The sequence below is a fragment of the Schistocerca nitens genome, chromosome 3 (genome assembly GCF_023898315.1).
Source record: "Schistocerca nitens isolate TAMUIC-IGC-003100 chromosome 3, iqSchNite1.1, whole genome shotgun sequence".
NCBI lineage: Eukaryota > Metazoa > Arthropoda > Insecta > Orthoptera > Acrididae > Schistocerca > Schistocerca nitens.
In genome coordinates this window covers 874,809,992-874,833,438 of record NC_064616.1, presented here as the reverse complement: position 1 = coordinate 874,833,438, position 23,447 = coordinate 874,809,992, and the positions used below count along the sequence as shown (strand labels likewise).

Genomic DNA, 23,447 nt, shown 5'->3' with positions numbered 1-23,447 from the left:
GCCTTCAAATGGAAACTTTTTGATTGCTCCTAGTATAATAACTGACATGTAAAATGTAAAAACGTACATTTTCTTGAGCACTGCATGTTCATTAGGTTATGTGGCAACACTTTGAATAGTAGTCGAAGTATCCCCTCTACACAAAAATAACCATTTCATTGGCATTTCTTGTATGTTATAGCACCTGTGACAAAGCAAGTTGTCTACCACCATTCTACTCTTTGTGCAGTCTTATTTCAGGTATCAAGGTCTATATAACATTTGCGCTAACTCACTTTTAAAAATTTGGATGTTAAAGTTCCTAAATGAAGCACACATTATGCAAATTGTCAAAAGTATTGAAACGAATTCACTGCACTAAACTTTATTATTTTGATTGTTTAGTTTGTTGTTCTGGTTGCAGTGAGTCAATTAGTTTCATCAGAAATGATGGCCATCACAATTATTGCATTTATAAAAATTCTTATGTCTAGCCATAGGGAAAATCTTATGAGCTAATAGATAAATTTGGATAGAAAGACCACCTTAAAATTAAGGAGCTATTTTTCCTCTTTTCATACTGTATTTACATTAGCCCAAATGTAACCAGTTAAAAATATCTTGTTAACTAAAGATTTCTCCAGGTACAAATTTTCAGTGCCAATTATAGCCAAAATTTCAGGTATCTGCTGATATGATTCTGACAGCCTGATCTTTCTGAATCAGTTGACACCAATATTAATGAACAAGAGTCCGTAGTAAAAGTTCATAAATTTTTAGGAACTAAATTTCAGTATACATGATGAATCCCATGGTCATAAACCAGGGATTCTCAACAATGTAAGCACAAATTAGTACTTAGATGCTGATCATGAAAAATAATATGAAAATAAAATATAATGACAAAGTCAATAGCCAATAAAAGACAAATGTTCTCAAGTATAGAATTTATAATCTATCGTAAATTAAAGAAGCAAGTTTTTTTTAAGGCAAACACCCATGCTATTTCATTCAGTCTATTAATTCTACTCAGTCTGCTCTCCTGCTCAGCCTGCTGTCATTTTGGGCATTCGGCTTTTAGTCTTTGTTCAGCATAGCTTCAGGCTAGCTAGTCTGCATTTTAGCCCAGCCTTGGGAACTGTTTGTGTTGTCTTTCTGTTTGTTTAATTCAGCCTAAGAGAACATATTTTATAGTTGTGAACAGTAGACATCAAAATGTATGTGTTACCATTAAGTCGAATAATATTTGCAACTATGGTAACAGTTCTGTGACTTTTCTACTTAACTGCATGTGAAGCAGTGAGTGATCACATCATCTGTACTGTGTGCAATTTTGCTTTTTGACAAAGTAAGAACTATTAAGCTCCTCATATGCCTGTACTAACTACCTATGTGTAAACATTATTAGAGACCATAACAGATGTGGTCATCACCAGTATGATCTTAAGGATGCAATGAAAGATTGATGAACTTCTGATTTTGAACTTAAAAGGTGGTTTCTAGCTACTCGTTTTAATAACAGATCCTACATCAGCATTTTTAGGTGGCAATCCAGTGAAACTGTGCAGCTACTGAAGGCTTATACCACAACAGGTAGGTTTAGTTATGTGAAATACTGTATTTTGTGCTCTCAGGGAGTAGGAATGTGAAGAGAATATGCCAAGAAATCATAAAAGATTATCTTCAACAAGAAGCTATAACAATGCTACTCCAGAAAATATCCAATTAGCATTAAATTAAAAATGGTACCATAATGATAACTGCAGCTTCTAAAAAGTATTATATAGCCAAAGGAACATTAATTAATAGGCTTCACAACTGGGCCATGAAAAACAGTGTGACAAGCCCACTGTATTTTGAAATGAAGAGGAGACAGCTTTGGTGCACCGTGTTGCTGTTGGTTTACCTTTTGCAGAAGCTATGGGAAACCATGTTGTTGTTGGTTTCCCTTTTGCAGAAACTATGTGAAATGAAGTTCATTGTAACATCCTTCATAAAACCAGGTGCCCCCATGTATGAGGTAATAAAAGACTGCAAAAAAACTATCCTAGTTGCTAATGGAAAATGACGTCATTATCTTAATAGGAGAATTTAATGATATGTATCATAACAGTGCAAAGCAGGCTGCCAGAGCAACAGTGAAAGCCCTCAACAGGCTACCAATGTAAATGTCATCTTCTCCTGTATATGCACAACCTATGATTTAATTCCTACTTTGTGTCTTAACAAAGAAATCAGAAACACGAATGGGAAACTAAATAAAATGTCTTATGTGTTTTCGAATGCATCTTTTCATGAATTGCATGCCTATGAAAGAACCATGGAACATGGCATGCACTTAAACAACACAGGTAAAAGATTTTTGTGCCATAAAATAAGAGAACACATCAGTAATTTAAATAAGAGAACCAATCCTCAAATTTTGTTGAATATGGAATAACAAGAACAGACTAAAACACATTCTTATGCTGATAATGTGAAAGAGAAACTTGTTCACCAGCAGCCCAACAAGCGGATATACAAGATTTATCTAAAATTACCTCATCTATTGAACTTGTTATCGTACCATCACAGAGGGCATCATCTGCAAAAGAAGAGGGAACATTCTCTGCAAAGATTAGCTATCAACCACAGGATCAGTAGTATTTCCAGCATCAACAGCAACAGCAGTGCAAACATCAACTGTAGATCTTGTGACAGCTGCTGGAGCAGCTCATGGATCCATGGGAATATATACCAGGAACAAAAAGTCCACGCAAATGGACCAAACATTTTGGTACCCAGAGGTAGGGAAAATGTGATATAGCATGGAGAGCAATAGATTTTAAAAAATCAATTTAAAAATGCTGCATCAAAAGTCCAGTGTGCCTCTAACAAATCAGAATATTAGAAGTCTTATTAGCTGCTTAAGTAAGCATTATTTTCATAATGACAGAGCATGGTTTAAAGCAGAATGAATTAAAGGTTTTCAATGTAATGGGATAAAAAAATGTAGCATATTATTCCAAAACTGAGCATAAAAGTGAGGAGTAGCAATATATGTAGACAGCAAAGTAGAGGACTGCAATCCACAAAAGATTTCAAATTGCACAGATTTTTGATTTGAAGCTGCAGCAGTACAAAAAAGTTCATGGAGGAAAAATGGCTTTTAATAGGAATATATTGTTCACCTAGCTCAAGCATTGAAACTTTTTATTGCAAGTTAATGTGCTACTTCATAAAATCATGAAAAAATACATTTTTTATAATGATAGCCGGTGACTTAAATATAAATACCGTATGCTGAAAATCAGTGGCTATGCAAGAAGTTTTCATAACATTATGACATAAAATTCCAGTTTTGTGTAAAAAAATCCAACAAGATATACAGAAACATCAAGCACTTTAATAGACCATGTTCATCGAATATACCTACACACAGACAAAAAGTTCATGTTTTGAATTCTATTGTTGCAGACCATTTTGGACAAACAACTGAACTGTGAGGACTACATAGTGGCTGAATGTAGTGGACTAGAAATTTTACCAAAAGCAGAAAATGGGATGATGTGTACATAGAGGCCAATGTAGAAAAGAGCTGGGAATCTTTCTGTGGTGTATTTAGACACTGCACAGAAATATCTTGTCCTAAAAAATACAGAACTATTGTGGGTAAACCAAACAGAAAATGGTACACCATAGAAATTAAAAAAGCAGGGGATGAACTGACTGAGTTCAGTGAAAATTACCAGAAAGATAAAGGACACGACAGCCATGAGGCTTACAGGTGGAAGAAGAAAGCACACACTAGGATGGTAAGAGAAGCAAAGGCTAGCCGCCAAAAACTTTAAATACAAACATCTAATACCTCTAAAATGTGACTCTTCAAGCTTTCCTGGCAGATCTCTAAAATGGTCTGTAATTATATAAATGAGAACAGAAAAGAGTCACTTGTTTAAAAGATCCAAGTATAATATTGACAAGGGAAGGAGAAAAAGTGAAAGATCCACAACTGCAATACAGTGAAACTTTGATTTTACATTCTTCGATTTTACGTTTTTCGTGATTCAGCACCATAAATTTGTACCTCCTGTGAAAAATCCATGATTAATGCCAAAAGGTCACCAATTTTACATTTCCTCCTAGTAAGATTTACCTCAATTCTAAGTTCTTACTCAATGTCTCACTTGACTTTGTCCCGTTTCCTTCCTATTGACATCTGATGTGACTGAAAAAGTTATAAGTGGCTCAAAATACAGATGGTTTGCTCTATGAGTGGTGGCAGAATTAAGGGAATATTTTAGGCCATTTTGGAGAGGGGAGACACGAGAGGTGACATGCTGCCACAATCCACAATTGGTGTTGCCAACACAATTTGCAACATTTGGCTTTACAGCAAAATTATGGTAAAACTATTGCCAGATTGCAGCGGTAATGGAAAGTGTTGTGCACCAAACCAATACATGACGAAAGGGTCCAGCCACCACCTTTTCTTGTGCCACTTATAACTCAGTCTCATCTTTTTGCATGTATTTCTGATGTACTGTATTAAGCAACAATATCAGTTGTCAACCTTTTAAATTCACACACAGAGTCTCGAAGAGAATGCTCGGTCGTAATTGAGGAAATGTCACCCATTTCTGTCTAGTGAATTCTTATTGGTTGGTGACATGGAAAGTCACCCAATAGCCAGCACAGCCACCACAGCATGCTAAACTGGACTTTTATGGCAGAAGAGGAAAAGCTGCAGACATAATAAAAACCTTTCTTGAAAACAGGCAACAGTGTTGACATAAAAGTTTTCTAGGTTTGGTACCGTGTCATAATGTAAAAACTACTGCTGCTATAGAAAAACCAATGTTTCGGCTTTCTTCTGGCCGCTGCAATCGTGGCCAAAACGTTGGTTTTTCTATAGCAGCAGTAGTTTTTACATTATGACGTGGTACCAAACCCAGAAAACTTTTATGTCGACTGACTCTGGCCGTGGAAGCCTACGCAATTATATTAGGCAACAGTGTGTTGAAATAAAACACAAATCCAGAAATACAGAGAAAAATGTCTACTCTGATTTTCTGCAGTTACAATATGGAGTAGCACAGAGTTCAGTACAGGAACATCTGCTCTTTATCTTGTATGGGGTGTCCATGATTAAAATTCCAGTTTCAGAGCACTGTAGAAAGAGACCCGCTGCTTAAACTGACATAAAACTTGAACAGAATATTATTGACAAGGAGGGGAAATGCCATGGGGGGAGGGGGGGGGGGACAAAAATTTAACCAATAGATGGTGCTTTAAGCATCAGAATATACACACCAACAGAGGGGTGGCACATGGCTGTTCCTCAGTTTGCATCCAAGATGTCTAACAGTACTGTCTCGATGAAGGATGCTGCTGTTAAAGCCCTCTTACAAGAATAGTGACTGTGCACCAGTAGCCCTGCAGAAGTTCCATACACTCAAGGGTATGAAAAAAGGCACTGGTCTGATGTCTGCTAAGGGTCTGGAGAAAATGATAACAAAAATAAAAAAATAGCTTCTTTTGTAGTGAAATGCGACAGGGGGAGGAAAGCAGTTGATCCCACGTATCTGGAAGATGTGGCCTCAGCACTGTAGAAGGGCCCAAGTGGTGGTGTGCAAACATATAGTGCGGGGAGGATTGACTGAACATTGGACATGCCTGTGAGCAAGGTGCGTAAAATCCTGCAAAGCATCCTGCGTTGCTGTTCACACGAAATCACCCCTGTGAGGAGTTGCTTCTTGCTGACGTGCCAGCAAGACAAATGTTCACTCTGGATTTTCTTGCTCACATGATAGTGGACAGTGAATGGCCTTGGAACATTCTGTGGATAGATGAAGCACATTTCCATCTCCAAGGACATGTCAGTACACAGAATTGTAGAATATGGGCTACAGAAATTTCTGCATGAACATCATGCCTTGCACAGCCAGTGAAGTGGTTGCAGCAGAGGCATTTCAGAAATGCTGGAATTATGAGCCGTCATTTCCTTACAGCCTGGCTGTCCAGGTCACCTGACCTTAATCTATGTGACTCTGGTTGTGGGATCATCTGAAAGATGTTGTGTCCAGTGCTCCAGTTATGAATGTAGCTGAATTGAAGGCACACATTGTGCAACGCATTCTGAATGTGACCCCCAAGACACTCTGGAAGATGCTGTTTCTTAATATCAACTTATGGCAGAAAACAGTGGGTGGCATGTTGAACATGTTTTGTGCCAGTCTCACAACAATTAGAAACTGATGTCATTTTGATTTTTATGCAGTTTTTGGTGTCAGGACAGTTAAAAACCAATTTTTTCCATGCGATAGGGTACGACTTTGCCGTAGTTGATGGGCTTATGTAACTATGTAACAGCTGTCGACTGTCAAAATTGTGCAGTCATGGATATTGAAAAATAAAGATGGTGTAATTTACAGTTTAAATCATAGCCATTGTATCGCAATTTATTTGTTTTATTTAGCTGACCTTATTTATGTTAAGACACTTACAGCACCAGCTATTATTAAAACTTCTGTTATTTTTTCCCCCATGATGTTAACCACTGCATCAATAATATACTGTTCAGATTTGATGTTATTCTGAGCAGTGATTCCCTTTCTAATATGTTCTGAAACTAGAACTTTAATTATGGACACCCTGTGTATAAATCGCATGACCACCACAGAAAATGAAAAAGTAATTATGTATTCTGATGATCCAACTTCACTAGTATGTAGTGACTCAGTGAAGGATTTGGAAAAGAGAGCCAGTGAGAATATGCATATGGCAGAAGGGTATTTTAAAGAAAATAATTTATCGATCAACAGGTATAAAACAATGTGTACAAAATTTGAAAGACACAGGACTAACAGCTCAGAGGAGTTTACTCCGAGCATTGGGGATGCAGACTTAGAAGAAGTGGACTGCAATAGTTTTCTAGGAATAGAGATAAATTTATGACGTGGAAAATCACTTTTTAAAGATCTGATCAGAAATAAGTAAAATATATTGTTAATGAAGAGAATGAGCTGTATGATGGACACTGAAAACTTGTTAAAAATGTACTAAAAACTTATCTACCCAGACACATTTTACTGTATAGCAATATGGGGGAAGCAGCAAATCTACACATTTGGATAATTTTAAAACTTCAAAAGAAAGCCAACAGATGTACAGCACAACTATTGCAATAGGAATTAACTGTGCCAAGCTTGTACATACATGAGACAATACTTCTTTTAATGGTAAATTGTATAGCACCATTAAACAGAGATTTTCATGACCACAACACAAGAACTAGAGAAAATTGTGTTATGAACTCAGTAATTTTAAACGCTTTATATTTTGCATTTCATACAGAAATATCACTCAGCATGGCTAACAAGGCCAGAGTAGGTGTTTCTGATCCCTGATTTTCAGACTGTTATCACTCAGTGGTTACATGAGATGGAAGATATTGAATAAATTGATGCTGAAACTGCCAACAAAAGTGATCCTGAATGCAACGGTGAACACGATATTGAATCAGAACTGGATATATCAGAAAGTGATGAGTGTGAACGAGTTAGAGAAGGAACAAAACAGAACACTTTCTATGGATGCAACTGCTATAAGTGGAAAACAGTGGAACCTAAGAGAAATGTTCAAATGTCTGCTCAGAATATTATAGTACATCTTCCTGGACTCAAAGGGAATGTGCAACATCTTGGCCATTCTTATACACCACTGCAGGTATGGGAATGCCTTTTTTCAAAAGAAATGCTAACTGAAGTTGTAACACACACAAATGAGAAAATCAAACAATATAGAAGTAGATATGCGGATGAAACCAGAACAGAATTGAAAGATGTTTCACTGATAGAAATGAAGGCCTTTATTGGATTACTGTACTATACTACAATAAAGAGAATCTTGAATTTCTCTTTGCTACCAATGGTACCAGTCATGATATATTTCGCTGCACAATGTCATTGAAACGAATATGGGTTTACTAAAGACAAGACCCTGGTTTCATATCTGCCCAAGAAAAATAAAGCAATGGTATTAATTTCATCTATGCATCACTATAAAAGCATGGGCAATGAGACAGGCAAACCTTAAATAATACTTTTTTATAATCAAGCAAAAGGAGGTGTTGACAGATTAGATAAAAAATGTATGACCTTTTCAACTAGCTGGTGCACCTGTCATTGGCCAATGTCAATGTTCTTTGGAATTTTTAACATTGGTGGTGTAAATTCACATGTACTTTATTCAGCCTTCAGGGATAATAAACCCCCCTCAAGATTTGATTTCCTAAAGGACCTTTCAAAGCAACTGTGTGAGATGTACCTAAATGACAGATTACTCAATTCAAGACTACCTAGAGAACTCAGAGGTTCTATTGTACATATTCTCAATAAGCCATTGCCTTCTTCAGTGCAAAATGTTGGTCCAGTGAAGCAGAAGAGGTGTTTCCTGTGTCCTCAATCATTGGATAAGAAGACTGAAGTGGTCTGTATAAACTCCAAATGACATATTTGTGCATCCTGTAGGCACTCGATCTGTTTCGAGTGTATGAATGAATGAAAATTTGCTCAAGTTCAGGGTTTGTGGAATTACATTAAATTGAACCTTACCTGATTAACCTTTGTTTCGTTTGATATTTTGAACACTAATGCACATAACTGAACTGCTCTTAATTTCCAAAGTCATGTTTTAAATTTTTTTCAGTAATTAACAGATACTTTGCAATTTGAAGCTGGTGAGCTAAGGAGGTATTAATTTTTAAAAAGGCCATTGTTATGTTTTGATTTTGCAAAGCTGTTTTGATGGCAATAAAGACTAAATATCAATGGGAACAGCCTGTATTCATTACTTTATATTTATGTTCAGATGCCTGTCTAGAAAATTCGATGAGTCTGGGGTATGTAAATACCCCACGACACAGTTTACTTCATAAAACATTCACGACACCGACTGAGGGTTAAAGAAATATTGGAGACACGGTTTGGATGATTGGAAAAATGCTTAAAAAAGGAGAAATTTTGTCAAAAGATTGTTTCCTGATATTATTAACAACCCTCTATGATAAGATCAAAGGCTCACAAGAATGTGAAACTGTAAGCTAGAATCTACTTTAAGGATTCAGAAAATGTACTATCTCTATCTGGCCTTTTAATCCAGAGTGGGTACTAAGCTGCCTACCTGTACAAAACAACTCTGACTTGGAAGAAATTAAACCTATGGTTTCCAATGCATTGATAGATACACTCCTGGAAATGGAAAAAAGAACACGTTGACACCGGTGTGTCAGATCCACCATACTTGCTCCGGACACTGCAAGAGGGCTGTACAAGCAATGATCACACGCACGGCACAGCGGACACACCAGGAACCGCGGTGTTGGCCGTCGAATGGCGCTAGCTGCGCAGCATTTGTGCACCGCCGCCGTCAGTGTCAGCCAGTTTGCCGTGGCATACGGAGCTCCATCGCAGTCTTTAACACTGGTAGCATGCCGCGACAGCGTGGACGTGAACCGTATGTGCAGTTGACGGACTTTGAGCGAGGGCGTATAGTGGGCATGCGGGAGGCCGGGTGGACGTACCGCCGAATTGCTCAACAGGTGGGGCGTGAGGTCTCCACAGTACATCGATGTTGTCGCCAATGGTCGGCGGAAGGTGCACGTGCCCGTCGACCTGGGACCGGACCGCAGCGACGCACGGATGCACGCCAAGACCGTAGGATCGTACGCAGTGCCGTAGGGGACCGCACCGCCACTTCCCAGAAAATTAGGGACACTGTTGCTCCTGGGGTATCGGCGAGCACCATTCGCAACCGTCTCCATGAAGCTGGGCTACGGTCCCACACACCGTTAGGCCGTCTTCCGCTCACGCCCCAACATCGTACAGCCCGCCTTCAGTGGTGTCGCGACAGGCGTGAATGGAGGGACGAATGGAGATGTGTCGTCTTCAGTGATGAGAGTCGCTTCTGCCTTGGTGCCAATGATGGTCGTATGCGTGTTTGGCGCCGTGCAGGTGAGCGCCACAATCAGGACTGCATACGACTGAGGCATACAGGGCCAACACCCGGCATCATGGTGTGGGGAGCGATCTCCTACACTGGCCGTACACCACTGGTGATCGTCGAGGGGACACTGAATAGTGCACGGTACATCCAAACCGTCATCGAACCCATCGTTCTACCATTCCTAGACCGGCAAGGGAACTTGCTGTTCCAACAGGACAATGCACGTCCGCATGTATCCCGTGCCACCCATCGTGCTCTAGAAGGTGTAAGTCAACTACCCTGGCCAGCAAGATCTCCGGATCTGTCCCCCATTGAGCATGTTTGGGACTGGATGAAGCGTCGTCTCACGCGGTCTGCACATCCAGCACGAACGCTGGTCCAACTGAGGCGCCAGGTGGAAATGGCATGGCAAGCCGTTCCACAGGACTACATCCAGCATCTCTACGATCGTCTCCATGGGAGAATAGCAGCCTGCATTGCTGCGAAAGGTGGATATACACTGTACTAGTGCCGACATTGTGCATGCTCTGTTGCCTGTGTCTATGTGCCTGTGGTTCTGTCAGTGTGATCATGTGATGTATCGGACCCCAGGAATGTGTCAATAAAGTTTCCCCTTCCTGGGACAATGAATTCACGGTGTTCTTATTTCAATTTCCAGGAGTGTATTTTGAAATCCATGAGACATGAGAGAAACACCCAACCTCGCAGAGACCATTCCAAAGTAAATGTCACAGCAGGAAAGAGTTTGTGCATGAAGGACCTTGTAGACAATCCACACTCCTCTCCCAGTGAGGACAATGTTGCAGATTTTTATTAATTAAATACAGGTAAATTCGTGTATGACTGTATAATATATACTAATTTTTTTTTTTTTTTTTTTTTTTTTTTTTTTTTTTTTTTTTTTTTGCAGCTGCTGCCGATGTGGGAACATGCTGCTGAAATTGAAATTCATATGATGAAACTCAATGTGCCCTTATCTCACATCATGAGATTCTGTGAGCTGTGGATAAAGGGCAACAGGTGGAGTCCATATTCCTAGATATCTGAAAAGCATTTGACAAAGTACCACATTGCTCACTGTTAACAAAGGTACAAGCATACAGACTATGTTACCAGATATGTGAGTGGCTCAAAGACTTCTTAAATAACAGAACCCCGTAGGTTGTTCTTAAAGGCAAGTGTTCGTCAGAGACAAGGGTATCGACAGGAGTGTACCAGGGAAGTGTGATATGACCACTGTTATTTTAGATATACATAAATTATCTGGTAGACAGGGCATGCAGCAGTCTGTGGCTGTTTGCTGATGATGCATTGAGAGGATGTTATACTCTAATCTCCTTTTCTTTCTTCATTGTATTAACACTGATCTAAGTAATAAATCCAAAGTGCATATTAACAGGAATAAAAGCGAAGGAAGGAAGTGGTCAGTGTATATAAAAAGAAGATGCCATGAATTAAAGAATGCAGACTTCTAGTTTCAAATAGTTGTGAATTTTTTAACATCATATGGGACAATTAAAACTGACACAAAAAGCAGAATAGCTCAAAACAAGAAAACATTTTCAAAAGAAAAATCTATCAAGAGTACTGAGAAATATTTGTTCCAGAACGAGAAAAAGCCTTTAAGATTCCTGAATGAAAAAAATGTCCTATAAAGGCACTCAGAGCTGAAGCTCGACCAGTAGAATGCTCATGTGAACTGATCCCTCCAAGCACAGGTTTGATGAGAGTGCTAACCTCACTCAACAGTTACAGTTTTGAGTTCCAGACCTGGCCAGATACACAGTTTAAATTTATCAAAAATTTTACTACATTGTGTACTTTCCTATGTAATATCTCTTCTCTACACCTCTTAAGTGCAGTATTATAATCTCCACAGTAAGAATTATGAATGGTTTCCTTTTGATGATGTGAGGCTACACTAGCCTAATAATTATCTTATGCAGACTAGTGTGAATACAATTACAAGTTTGTGATACTTTTTTGTATTAATTTGTGAATAAAAGGTGTTTACAATTTTGGCTTGTTCCACATCATTCACAACCATGTCACTTAGTACCTATGGAAGCAACATCAGTGTATCACATCTTTTGTAGAAATTTATTATGCACTTCTGTTTTCCCAATTTGTTCCACATCGTTGAGGATCCCTTTGTAAGGGGTCTATGGAAAACACAGTGCATCTATGCTATTTTTTTATTTTTATTTATTTATTTATTTTGTCCTGTTGATTACATATTATACAGTCAGTGTACAAGTAATGTAGGACAAGTCAATTGATGCAATTACAGTAGTACATTAACATTTATCCATCACATTGCATAGACATTGGTTTATTTTACAAGAACAATTACTTGCATGCAGTATTAAAGCCTGCATTATGCCAAAAACAGTTTAAGTGATTGTTTAAAATAGTAGAGTAAGTGACAGTGCATATTTTTATGCTACTGACATATATAAGGAAGTAAATTTTCTTCATGGTCATGGTTTGAATGAATAAAAGTTTTAACTGCATTCCTTAAGAAGAGGTTTAAGTGAATGCTCAAGAGAGTGGGATACATGGGTGTTCACATTTTCTCATAATGAAACAGATAAATTTACATTTTATCACCAAAATTTCAGTTAAACTACAAGTAACAGCATCACACTTTATCTTTAAGGCAGTTTCCCCCACTCTTGTACATCATAACTCTTAAGTATTCATTCATTTTATAGAAAGTTTGTTCGATGAGAAATAATTTTAGTTTCCTTTCGAAAACCTGTACATTATTTATTTCCTTTTTTATATTGATGGGGAGCTTATTGAAGACCTTTATACCTGACTCAGTAACTCGCCTATGTACTTTAGTGAGAGATGCAGAGCCTTGATGAAAATTTTTCACCTGTCTTGTGTCATGGTTGTGGATGTCACAGTTTTTCTGAAACAGTTCCCTGTTGTTGGCTACAAATAACATCAGTGAGTATATATACTGACCTGTGATGGTAAGTATCCTGAGAGATTTGAAGAGACCTCTGCAAGATGTCCCATTAGGGACCCCACATATTAGCCTCACTGCTCGTTTTTGTATTCTGAAGACTTTTTCAACACCTGTAGCATTTCCCCAGAAGATTATGCCATAGGAGAGAACAGAATGGAAATATGCAAAGTATGACAACAACATTATTTCTCTGTCCACTAACTGATGGAGAGCTCTTAGTGCAAAGCACAATTAGCTAAGTTTCTTGACCAGCTGATCAATTTGTTCTTTCCATCTTAGGTGACTGTCTATCTGGATACCTAGGAATTTTGTATGTGTGGTTTCATTAATTTTGTGATGGTTAACATGTATTTCAGGAGCTTTATTTTTTGTCAGAAACTGTATCATATTGGTTTTTGAAATATTTTAGGTTAAGTTATTCGCAGTGAACCATTTGTGTACTTGAGTAGAGACTGTCATGGCTGTATCCTGCATTGTGGAGTTGGGTCCTTTTACAAGGATACTTGTATCGTCGGTAAACATTACTATTTTTGCTCTGTTGTTAATTGTGATTGCTAGATCATTAATGTAGATCAGGAAAATTAATGGCCCAAGAATTGAGCCCTGTGGGACTCCATACTTTATATTTCCCCAGTCTGATGTTAATGCTGTTCCTGTTACCCTTAAAACAACCCTTTGCTTCCTGTTCTGCAAGTATGATTCTAACCAAGTCAAAGATTTGTCTTTAATGCCATAATGTGTAAGCTTTTTTAAGAGTGTGTTGTGGTCTACACAATCAAATGCCTTGGCAAGGTCACAAAAAATACCCACTGGATACCTTTTGTAATTTAGTTCACCTAAAATTTCATCTGTTAGGTTAAATATAGCTCTGTCAGTGGAGGAGCCCTTACAAAAGCTGAACTGTGTAGGAGCCAGTAAGCCATTTTGTGTAGTGTGACTATAAATCCTATCATACACTATTCTCTCCAATACCTTTGAGAATACTGACAGCAGGGAGATGGTCTGATAGTTGGATATTTCATCCCTTGCTCCACTTTTGTGGATTGGCATCACTACTGCATGTTTTAATTTATCTGGGAACACACCAATTTCCATAGATTGGTTACACAAGTAGCACAATATATAACTGGTCAAGTCTGCACATTATTTTAGAATCCTACTTGATATGCCATCGTATCCACAGGAATCTGAGTTTTTGAGTAATTTTATCGTTTTTTCAATTTCTTTAGGGGTTTTACTTCTGAAATGAAGTGCTACTTTGATGTCATTTGCATGTGGTTAAGTAGTTCAATAGCTTCTGTGTGAGCCTGTTTATTATGGTTCATTGTTTTTTCAGCTACAGAGAGAAAAAAATTGTTGAAATCTGAGGCTGCAGCTTTGTGTTTATTATTGTCAGGTTTTATGTTCCTATTTGTCTCACTTTTTATGATGTGCCATATGGTTTTTATTTTATTGTTTGAATTGCTAACTTTTTGTCCATAGTGCAACTGTTTGGCCTTCTTGATTACACTTGTTAGAATTTTACAGTATTTCTTGTAATGTAACTTTACTGCTGGGTCTGTACTAGCCCTCTGTTGTACATACAGATCTCTCTTTTTGTTACATGATATTTTTATGCCAGTAGTTAGCCACTCTTTCCTTTTACTACAGGTTGGTTTGATTTTAATCTGTCTTTGGGGGAAAGAAGCTTCAAAATGTTTAAGGAATAAGTTCAGGAATGAGTTGAACTTCTCATTCACTGTGTCAGCCTGGTATACTTCCTCCCATTGTTCATGGCATAAACTATTTCTGAACAAACAAATAGATTCAGCATTTAGTGATCTAACATGTTTAACTTGGTTACAATGGCCATGTGTTGTTTTTCTGTTGGCAACTTTTAGGGTTGTCATTTGAATGTCATGATCAGACAGACCATTCAGCAAAATCCAGGTAAAATCATCTGATGAATTGCAGTAGAGAATGGTTTGAAGCATTGCAGCATGCAGAAAATACTGAGACAGAGCCAGCACATATTTCCATTCAAAATCCAAAGCTTGTTCAAGCTGTGCAACAGAGGGTTCACTTTACAAGCCAGATTCTCACAATAATTGATACTTCAGGTTTAAAGTTCGCTGGATCTGGTTTACAGATGAAGCACACTTCCATCTGGATGGAGTCATGAATAAGCAAACCGGCAATTTTGGGACTCCAAAAATCACCATTTGTGTGAAGCAAAACCACCGTTGTCTCCCAAAGTTACTGTTTGTGCTATGGTATGCAGCAGAGGCATTATTGGCCCTTTTTTTCATGTGAGAAATGATCACTAGTGAACATTAAATTACATTTTGGAACAATTTGTTGCCATACAGCTAGTGCTGGAGGACCGATCAGGCACCGAGTGTTTCATGTAAGATGGGGTCAGTCCACAACACACTAAAAAGGTGTTTTTCTTTCTTGATGAATACTTCAGTAATAGTCATTGGATTGTATTATTGCAAATTGACTTGTGCAGGGATGGACTGACCTCCGTATTCACCTGATCTGACTCCTTGTGATTACTTTTTGTGGGTCTACTGAAATTATCTCACCACACTGGATGAGTTTGAGGCAGTGCCCATACACAGCCTCGAGTAGTGCGAGCAGTGGTGGCAGCTAGTGCAGCATTCTCACAGACTGAACTGACTGTGCTTAGGACAGCCGAAGGCTGTACGGAAATCCATGGGCAGCCCAAAAGCATCAAATCTCAGACCCTGAGACACTTGGCTAGTGAGTGGTTGGAGGAGCCTTCTGTTGTGACACACAGATCCACAGCACTCTGTCACTGAACTATTCACTGACCCCTTCACTGCTGGTAGGCAGCTACTTGTCGTATCCTGTCATGCTCTGGCAGCAGCGGCATGCATAGCTGATTGATGCAATGCTGCTCAACTTGTCATTATCAAAGTCTTGCCATATGCTGACGTATTGTGTGGGGAAGTTTACAGGTCTGCTGTGTCATCAGCCATGTGCCTTCACAATGTTAAGTGGATCACTGTGTCCTAAAATTCCTTGGCATCAAGCACTGCAACATACCTTTCCTCTTCAGAGAAATTCAGTCCCTGAATTTAGTGTGGTGCTAATCTGTCTAGAGCTAACTAGAACTCAGACACATTTAAGAAAGACATGTATCTCTACAGTTTGACAAGTTCTAGTCAATGGCTGGTTCCAAAAACTGTGTACATGTGCTGTGAACATAAATTACGATAACTGACATATACACTTTGATTACTCCCAATGATTACTTTCACCCAATGATGACTTTCCAATGATTACTTTCATCCATCTGTTCATGCTTGCATTCACTTCTTAAACTGCCTACCCACTGCTTCATGCAACACTTCCTATGCTGTCCCACTTAGTCTCTAAGCAAAGCTATTTCATGGAACACTGATAGCCCACAAAGTCCGCTCATCCATTACACAGCACTGTTGACCAGTTCCTAGGGATGGGGTTTTAGGATACCAGGAGGTTTTTATATGATTTTGTAATCCCTACAGCATACCTATTTGACTTGTCTGAAATTACAGAATTACGTACCCACACATATCTACATAATATTCTCTTTGAAACTATACCTATCACCATAACCGTGTCTCTCATTATCAATATTCTGCACATTATATGTCATCCTATTAACCATTTATGCCCTATTATTTTACAAATATGAAATACATAGAATGTTTTCGCAGTTGTGAATATGGACAACCATCAGCTGTATAATGGAATGATGACAATGAAAAATTGCACTAGGCCAGGACTCGAACCCGGATTTCCCACTTATCATGAGCAGTCACAGTACCATTCTTTACTCTTTTCTTTTCTTCTCTCTTTATTTTATTCATCATTGCTCTCATCATTTAGTCTGAGCAGACAGCAAAGGACAGCCTTTCAAGTTGATCATTGAATACTTCACTCAGCTTTTTAATTACAGAGGGCAGCCAGCTCTCTGCCTGAACACACTGAGCTACTGTGGTGGCATCATTAGGCTATCTGAGTATAGTTCACGGCCAGACCCAAAGTTCCATATGTCATCAACCATGTTTCTGCAATCTATGCCTGGACATCCATTATATGTATAACCGTACAGCAAAGACATTTTAAATTAAAATTGTTGCCTGGTGTCCATGGATAAATAGGACATTTCAATGCCTATCTTGTTCATAAATATAATGCAATGTTGCTTCAGACATTTATGCATGTCCGAAAGAACAGGCACTGTGACTACTATGGCCATTATGAAATACATGAAATTTATTCACAGTTGTGGGTATGGACAATGAAAATTTGAGCCAGATCAAGACTCAATCCCGGATTTACAACTTATTAACTTATTGCGAGTGGTCATCTTTCCATAAGTCTACCTGAGCACACTTCATGGCCAGACCTAAATTCCCATTGTTGTCAACCATGTCCCTGCAACCTGCAGTTGTACATAAATTGTGTTCACTGATCAGCCAGAATATCATGACCCCGACCTACTGTTGATATAAACCCATCCAGGCACTAACAGTGTCACTTGGTGAGGAATGACTTCTAGTCAGACACATGCACAGTGCATGTAGTATCAATAAGCATGTTGTCCTTGTGCAGAATGGGGAAGGTGCATTATCTACATGAGTTTGACTGAGGGCAGATTGTGATGGCCCAGAGGCTTAGCACGAGCATTTCGGAAACTGCACAACTTGTTGCGTGTCTGAGGAGTGTTGCGGTGAGTATCCTAAACATGTGGTGAAACCTAGGTGAAAACATGAACAGACATCATGGGCTTGGGCAGCCACCCCTCATTCAGATGTCAGATGTCATAGGCTGGGCTGACTGGTAAAACAGGACACATGGTGAACTGTGGCAGAACTAACATCTAACTTTAATGCTGGGTAGAATACAAGTGTGTCTGAACACACAGTGCACCAAACACTCCCAACGCTGGGCCTCTGCAGCCAACAGACCATGCATGTGCCAATGTTAACACCATGATATTGGCAACTATGACTGAAATGGGCACTTGACCATAGGCACTGGACGTTTGCACAGTTGCAGAGCACTGCATGGTCTGATGAAACATTATATCTTCTTCATTATGCCAGTGGAGGGCATGAAATCATCTTCCAGGAGAACAGATCCTTGACAACTGTACTGCCAGACAGAGACAAGCTGGTGACTGTTCAATTATGCACTGGGGAACATTCATGTGGACATCCATGGGTCCAGTGGAACTTGTGCAATCACCATGATGGCCAAAGTGTATCTTACACTGGTTGCAGACCATGTACACCCCTTCATGATGATGATGTTTCCTGATGTGCGTTGCTCGTATTTTGAGAAAGGATCTCCACAGCTACCAACAAGCACTTAGCATCTTTTGTGTGTAAAGCTAGTGCATCTCAGTCTTTTGCTGTCTGGTATACTTTGGTATTCGCTTCACTAATGAGCAAATAAATTGTTATTGCCATCTACTTGTACTGCTGACAGATAACTTGTTATTTTATGTAGTGAATCCTTTCACAATATGTGAAAAGATACATTTTAAAAGGCTGTTCTTGTAAAATTAAGTATTGGTATTACTTCATATTGAAATTTCTAAGTTGTGTGATTCTGTGATACACATGAGAAATTATTTTCTCATGATGGGTGCAATGCTCACTGTCCCCAAGACCAGGCAAGTAAATTGCTAACTGCAAGACCAACCTGGTCAGCCAAGCTCTGTGATAAAATCACCAGGGTTAGAAGATGTAATCTGATAATAGTTCATTGCACATCTATTACAGAAGTAAAATTGTTTCTAGCCATTAACTATTTTGTGGTTTATACTCATTTTTTTGAATTTCTTAAGTTACCTCAGCTGTTACATAATCCGGTTTGGGTCAGGGTTGCAAATATGCGACTCACAAATGTTTAACACATATCATTAAAAAAGGAATGGAATGCATATGTCCCCCTCATCATTTTCCTCAGAATCACTAGGAGTCAATATAACACTTGCAAGCAAACCTCACTAGCACCAGTATTTTACATTATTTAATGGGTAAATAAATTTAAATCATTTTTGCAATACACAGACATGTGAAATCCACTATTATTTCCAATAAAAATACATTTTGCTATTATTGAATATTAGTTACATTACATGAAATTTTTAATAGCAAGATGAAATACAGAGTGGCATATTACAGGAACAACAAACATGTTTCGTCCTTTTTTTCACTATCTTTTGTACTAAAACACATATGCTGCCTCCTACTCTTTTGCTCCTTTGGAATATAACTTCCTGACTGCCTCTGGCATTGCAGTGACACCCTTCTTACTAGAACAAAAAGTAGACAATCGACACTTCTTCATTCTGGATGAAAATCCATTTAGCAACTGTCTTGTTAATCTTATTTGAAATTACAGCTTACCTGTTTTTCGTCTTGAGAGTTGAAATAATATATAAGAATTGTCACTGGCTATGTCAACAAAAAATATAATGGTCAGTGCCACCATTTCACTGATCACCTGCTGATCATGCATTTTTTTCTTAGTAGGTCAAAACAATCTACAGCACCCATAGGACCATTATAAATATGTACTAGTTCACCATGTGAAAAGCTACGTGTGGATCCATCCTTCAATTTTTTTCTGATGAATACGTCTTTGAGGTTATGTGCAGGGGAAAGGACTGCTTTGCTATCTCACTGCTTAACAGCACCAACACCAGATTTGGCAGCAAATGTGTACTCTTTAAGGCGTAGATGAGGCTGTCAACTCACAAAAATTCAGGTAGGCCTCATCTGTTTCCTCAGACTATAACACAACTATTAAGGCTATGTTTTCTCAGTCCTTTCATTAGTCTAGTCTGTCCCGATAGCTGAGTGGTCAGCGCAGCAGTCTGTCACGTCAAGGGGCCCAGGTTCGATTCCCGGTTGGATCAGATATTTTCTTCACTTAGGGACTGGGTGTTGTCTTGCCCTCATTATCATTTCATCATCATCAGTGGAAGGCAATGGGAAACCACCACTGGAATCACTTCCCTAGGCGCTCATGCGGTGGACCTCTCTGACGAGGCTTCCCCCATGACAAGACCTGCCGTAAGGCAGAACACAAAGTCTTCATTAGTTTAAGTTTTATAAAGAAATTGTCAAAAACAACAGTTTTATTGGAATTAAAAAAATTATTTACAGTTTCAGCACCACTCTTTTGCACGTCTAGCAGTCCTTGAATTCCCCTCCACTGGCAGCAGATTTACCTATGTAAATTTCAAAGTTTGAAATGAAATCTGTGTTTGAATCAGCAAGGAACCAAATTCTGTAATCTCTTTTTATAGGTTTCATAGGCATGTACCGTTTAGAACTTTTTTTACCTTTCAATGTTACCACTGACTCATCAACAGCAAGTGAAATAGAAGGGTGTTAAGACTTTAAAGCAGTCTTTGTTTAATGCCAAGATAAGTGGTCTGATTTTATACAACTTTTCTTAACCTGGCTTGTTTGTTGGTCTGTTGCTGGCTGAAACATATCATCATTGTAGTGAAGGTTTCTATTATTTTCTTATAGTGATTAATTGTCATAACATTAGATATTGCATTTACATTTAGATATGGACCTGAGCTCTAGGTTCTAAGTTTTTAGTTCCTGAACTGTGAGTTCTCTCCTTTGTGTACTATTTGTATGCTCAGCACACTAATTTTTTGGAAGCTAATCTGTTGCATCAGAGAATTTCCAAATAAGTTTACAAAATAAACATAGACATTGTCTGTAAAAAGGAATGTTTATTGTTGGTTTTTTGTTCAACAATGAAGGTAAATTTAGCCCTTCAAGATGTGTTACATCATAATCCCAAGCAGAGTCTGTAGAAGCAGTTTTATAATTTTATGTAAAGCAAAGGTGGAGGGGGAACAAAGAAAAGGAAAAGAACTAATGATATCATGTGCACCAGGACTTTATATGGAATCAGTGGTGATGAATGAAAATGTATGCCAGATTGGGATATGAACAGGGTATCTTCTGCTTACCAGGCAATTGCATTAACTACTTCACCACCCAGACAAAGTGTTTATTGCAAATGTGTGAACTATCTCAGCATGCTCCCCAGCTGACCCACGCTCACATCTAGCACCACCTATCTGTAGTCCCCTTCCACGTCCTCCTTGCTCGCTAATTTTTTATTCCCGCTGGAGATCAATTTACATAATATGTACCATAGCTGTGGATTCTGTGTAGTGTCTGTTCTTTTGGACATATTTGATAGAACAGACAGCAGGTATTCATATATTTGACCATTTTGGTCATAACTCACTTGCAACATAGGTGTTTTCATCTATCAATGAATCACGATCTACATCATTCTTGTTAATCTGTTCTATAAAATTTTCTGTCCCCGTTTCTAATGGGGTGCTTGGAGTAGAGATGGGCAGACCACTCCTGATCTGATTCAAAGAGCCAGATCTTTCTAAAGAGTGAATGATGGATAGTTTGGAAAAAATGAATGGTAGCTCATCTGATTTCAAAATGCATCTCTGTTGGCTGTCCTTAAAGAAACATTTCCCAAGCTACAAAAAATGTATACACCATGTGCACATGTGGATTTACATACCTTACTAGTACATAAAGCTTTTCTCTTCCATGAAGACAGAAAATAAAGAAAACTCAGGTTTTTTTTATTTATTGGCTGGCAGTCAGTATCCATTTTGATGATATGAAAGTAAACACAACATTTTACTCAGTCTCCGAGGGGCAAAAAAATCTTCATCCCAATTGAGATTCGAACATGGGTTCTTTCACCTCACAATCCACTGTGTTGACCATGCAGCTACTTTTTTTTTTTTTTTTTTTACCTCAATAAACCACCACTTCGGGCATTGGCCCCTATCTAATTGTACTCCCAGTACGACTATCCCAGAGGTATAATGGGGCAAGAAAGGATAAAGAAAAGGAAACCACAGGGGAGCCATGAAAATGTAACATAATTAGTACTTTTGTTTTTTATTTTTATTTTGTTATTTTATATATGAGGGCCTTGAGTAGCAGGTCCTGTGTTAGCCAGCATGTCCAAACATGTCTTCTCGTTGAGTGAGAGTATATTCATTTATCAGTTCTGTTTGGTTTAGGTAGGATCAGATCAGTCCAGATCAGTTTTCAGCTTCTCATGGCTTGGGCGTTCCAGCTGCAAGGCAGATCATTAAAGGTGCTCCCTATGAAATTGGAGAAGTATTGCTTATAGTGTAGGCTACATGTCAGGATGCAGTGTAGTTCACTGAGATAATTCCAATATCCTAGCACTGACTTATGATCAGAATTAAAAAGACAATGCATCGTGTTGCCACAATCTAGTTCATAGAGTGAGTTTTGGTGGTGGGGTTAAAAGTCCTCTCTGGGAATAAAAGTGTGACGATGTCGATCTGAGTGGGTGTTTGGTGTGTAGGAAAGGCCAAAATATGCTGTGCAAGTGTCCAGACTTCGGACACTGGACTACAGTGGAACTGGTGGTCGTCTGTGTTGTTCACTCCACAGCCGGTGTAGAGGGGCGAGTTGGCTAGATGGATGCAATGCAGTCGATATTGGTTAACTTGTTGGCCATTCACTGTGATATACCAAGCTGACTGGGCGTCAGATTCAAGAAAGTGGGCATGGACCACTTTCCATACGTGCTGCCACACATACTGGGGAGATGCAATTTCAATGGGGTTGGGTGGGCGGCACTGTTGTAACACTTGGTAAACTGTTTTCATCTGAAACAACTGTGTAAGTGGTAAAGAGTGGTAGACATAATTGAAGTCCAGGAAAAATGGCCTGATCTGATAAAAGGGGGGTGGTATGGTCAAGACCAAAACTGCAGTGGACAAAGAGACCAGCACAAAGTCTTGGAATAGGAGTCCAGTAGGCTCTGTGGGCAATGATGCCAGAGTTTGAGTTGGGAGCTGGTGTACAGTGCTGTGACTCTGGTCAGCACATGTATTAGTCCCACACCACCACGGTTCCGAAGTGCATAGGAGTCATACTGCACTTTGAATAATATCCCTGAGCTGATGAAGGAGCCCAATGCCATCAACAGACAGTGGGCCAGGAGGGTTGGGACTGGTAGTACCCGAGCCACATGTGGTGAATGAGAGGCATGACAGATGTTCACATATTGGGCATGTTGGATAATGTTGAGGCCTCTTAGCCGGTGACCAGCAAGGCTAGCTCTGATGGTCTATGGCAGACCCCTACAGTTAATAGCTGCTGATCAGGACAGATCGGCTGTGAATTCAATGCCAAGACATCAAATCATGGTGGCAATGCTAAAGGGGCGACGGTTCTCTCCTTTAGGCCCTCACCAATGAGCAAGACCTTGGATTTGGACACGTTGAGGGAGCTGCCCAATGCTTGCCATTAGTTGCCACACATGTAAGGGCTGCTTGAACTTCATCCTCATTGCACAGATAAAGAACGAGGTCATCTGCTGTTGTGTACATAGTTCCGCGTAGTCAGTGCGTACACAACTTTCCCACTAGAGCACGCCCCGCTAAGCACAA

The 23,447-nt window shown here is 39.1% G+C and overlaps 1 long non-coding RNA gene across 2 annotated transcripts in view; it reads left to right on the top strand.

Moving 5' to 3' along the window:
* The window catches only part of LOC126248917 (uncharacterized), a 62,453-nt gene extending 50,532 nt beyond the window's left edge, over nucleotides 1-11,921 (top strand). For both annotated transcript variants that reach the window (XR_007545557.1, XR_007545556.1), the window contains exon 5: nucleotides 10,874-11,921. This is a non-coding gene — a long non-coding RNA (uncharacterized LOC126248917). The remainder of the gene's footprint in view (nucleotides 1-10,873) is intronic.
* The last annotated feature ends 11,526 nt before the right edge of the window (nucleotides 11,922-23,447 follow it).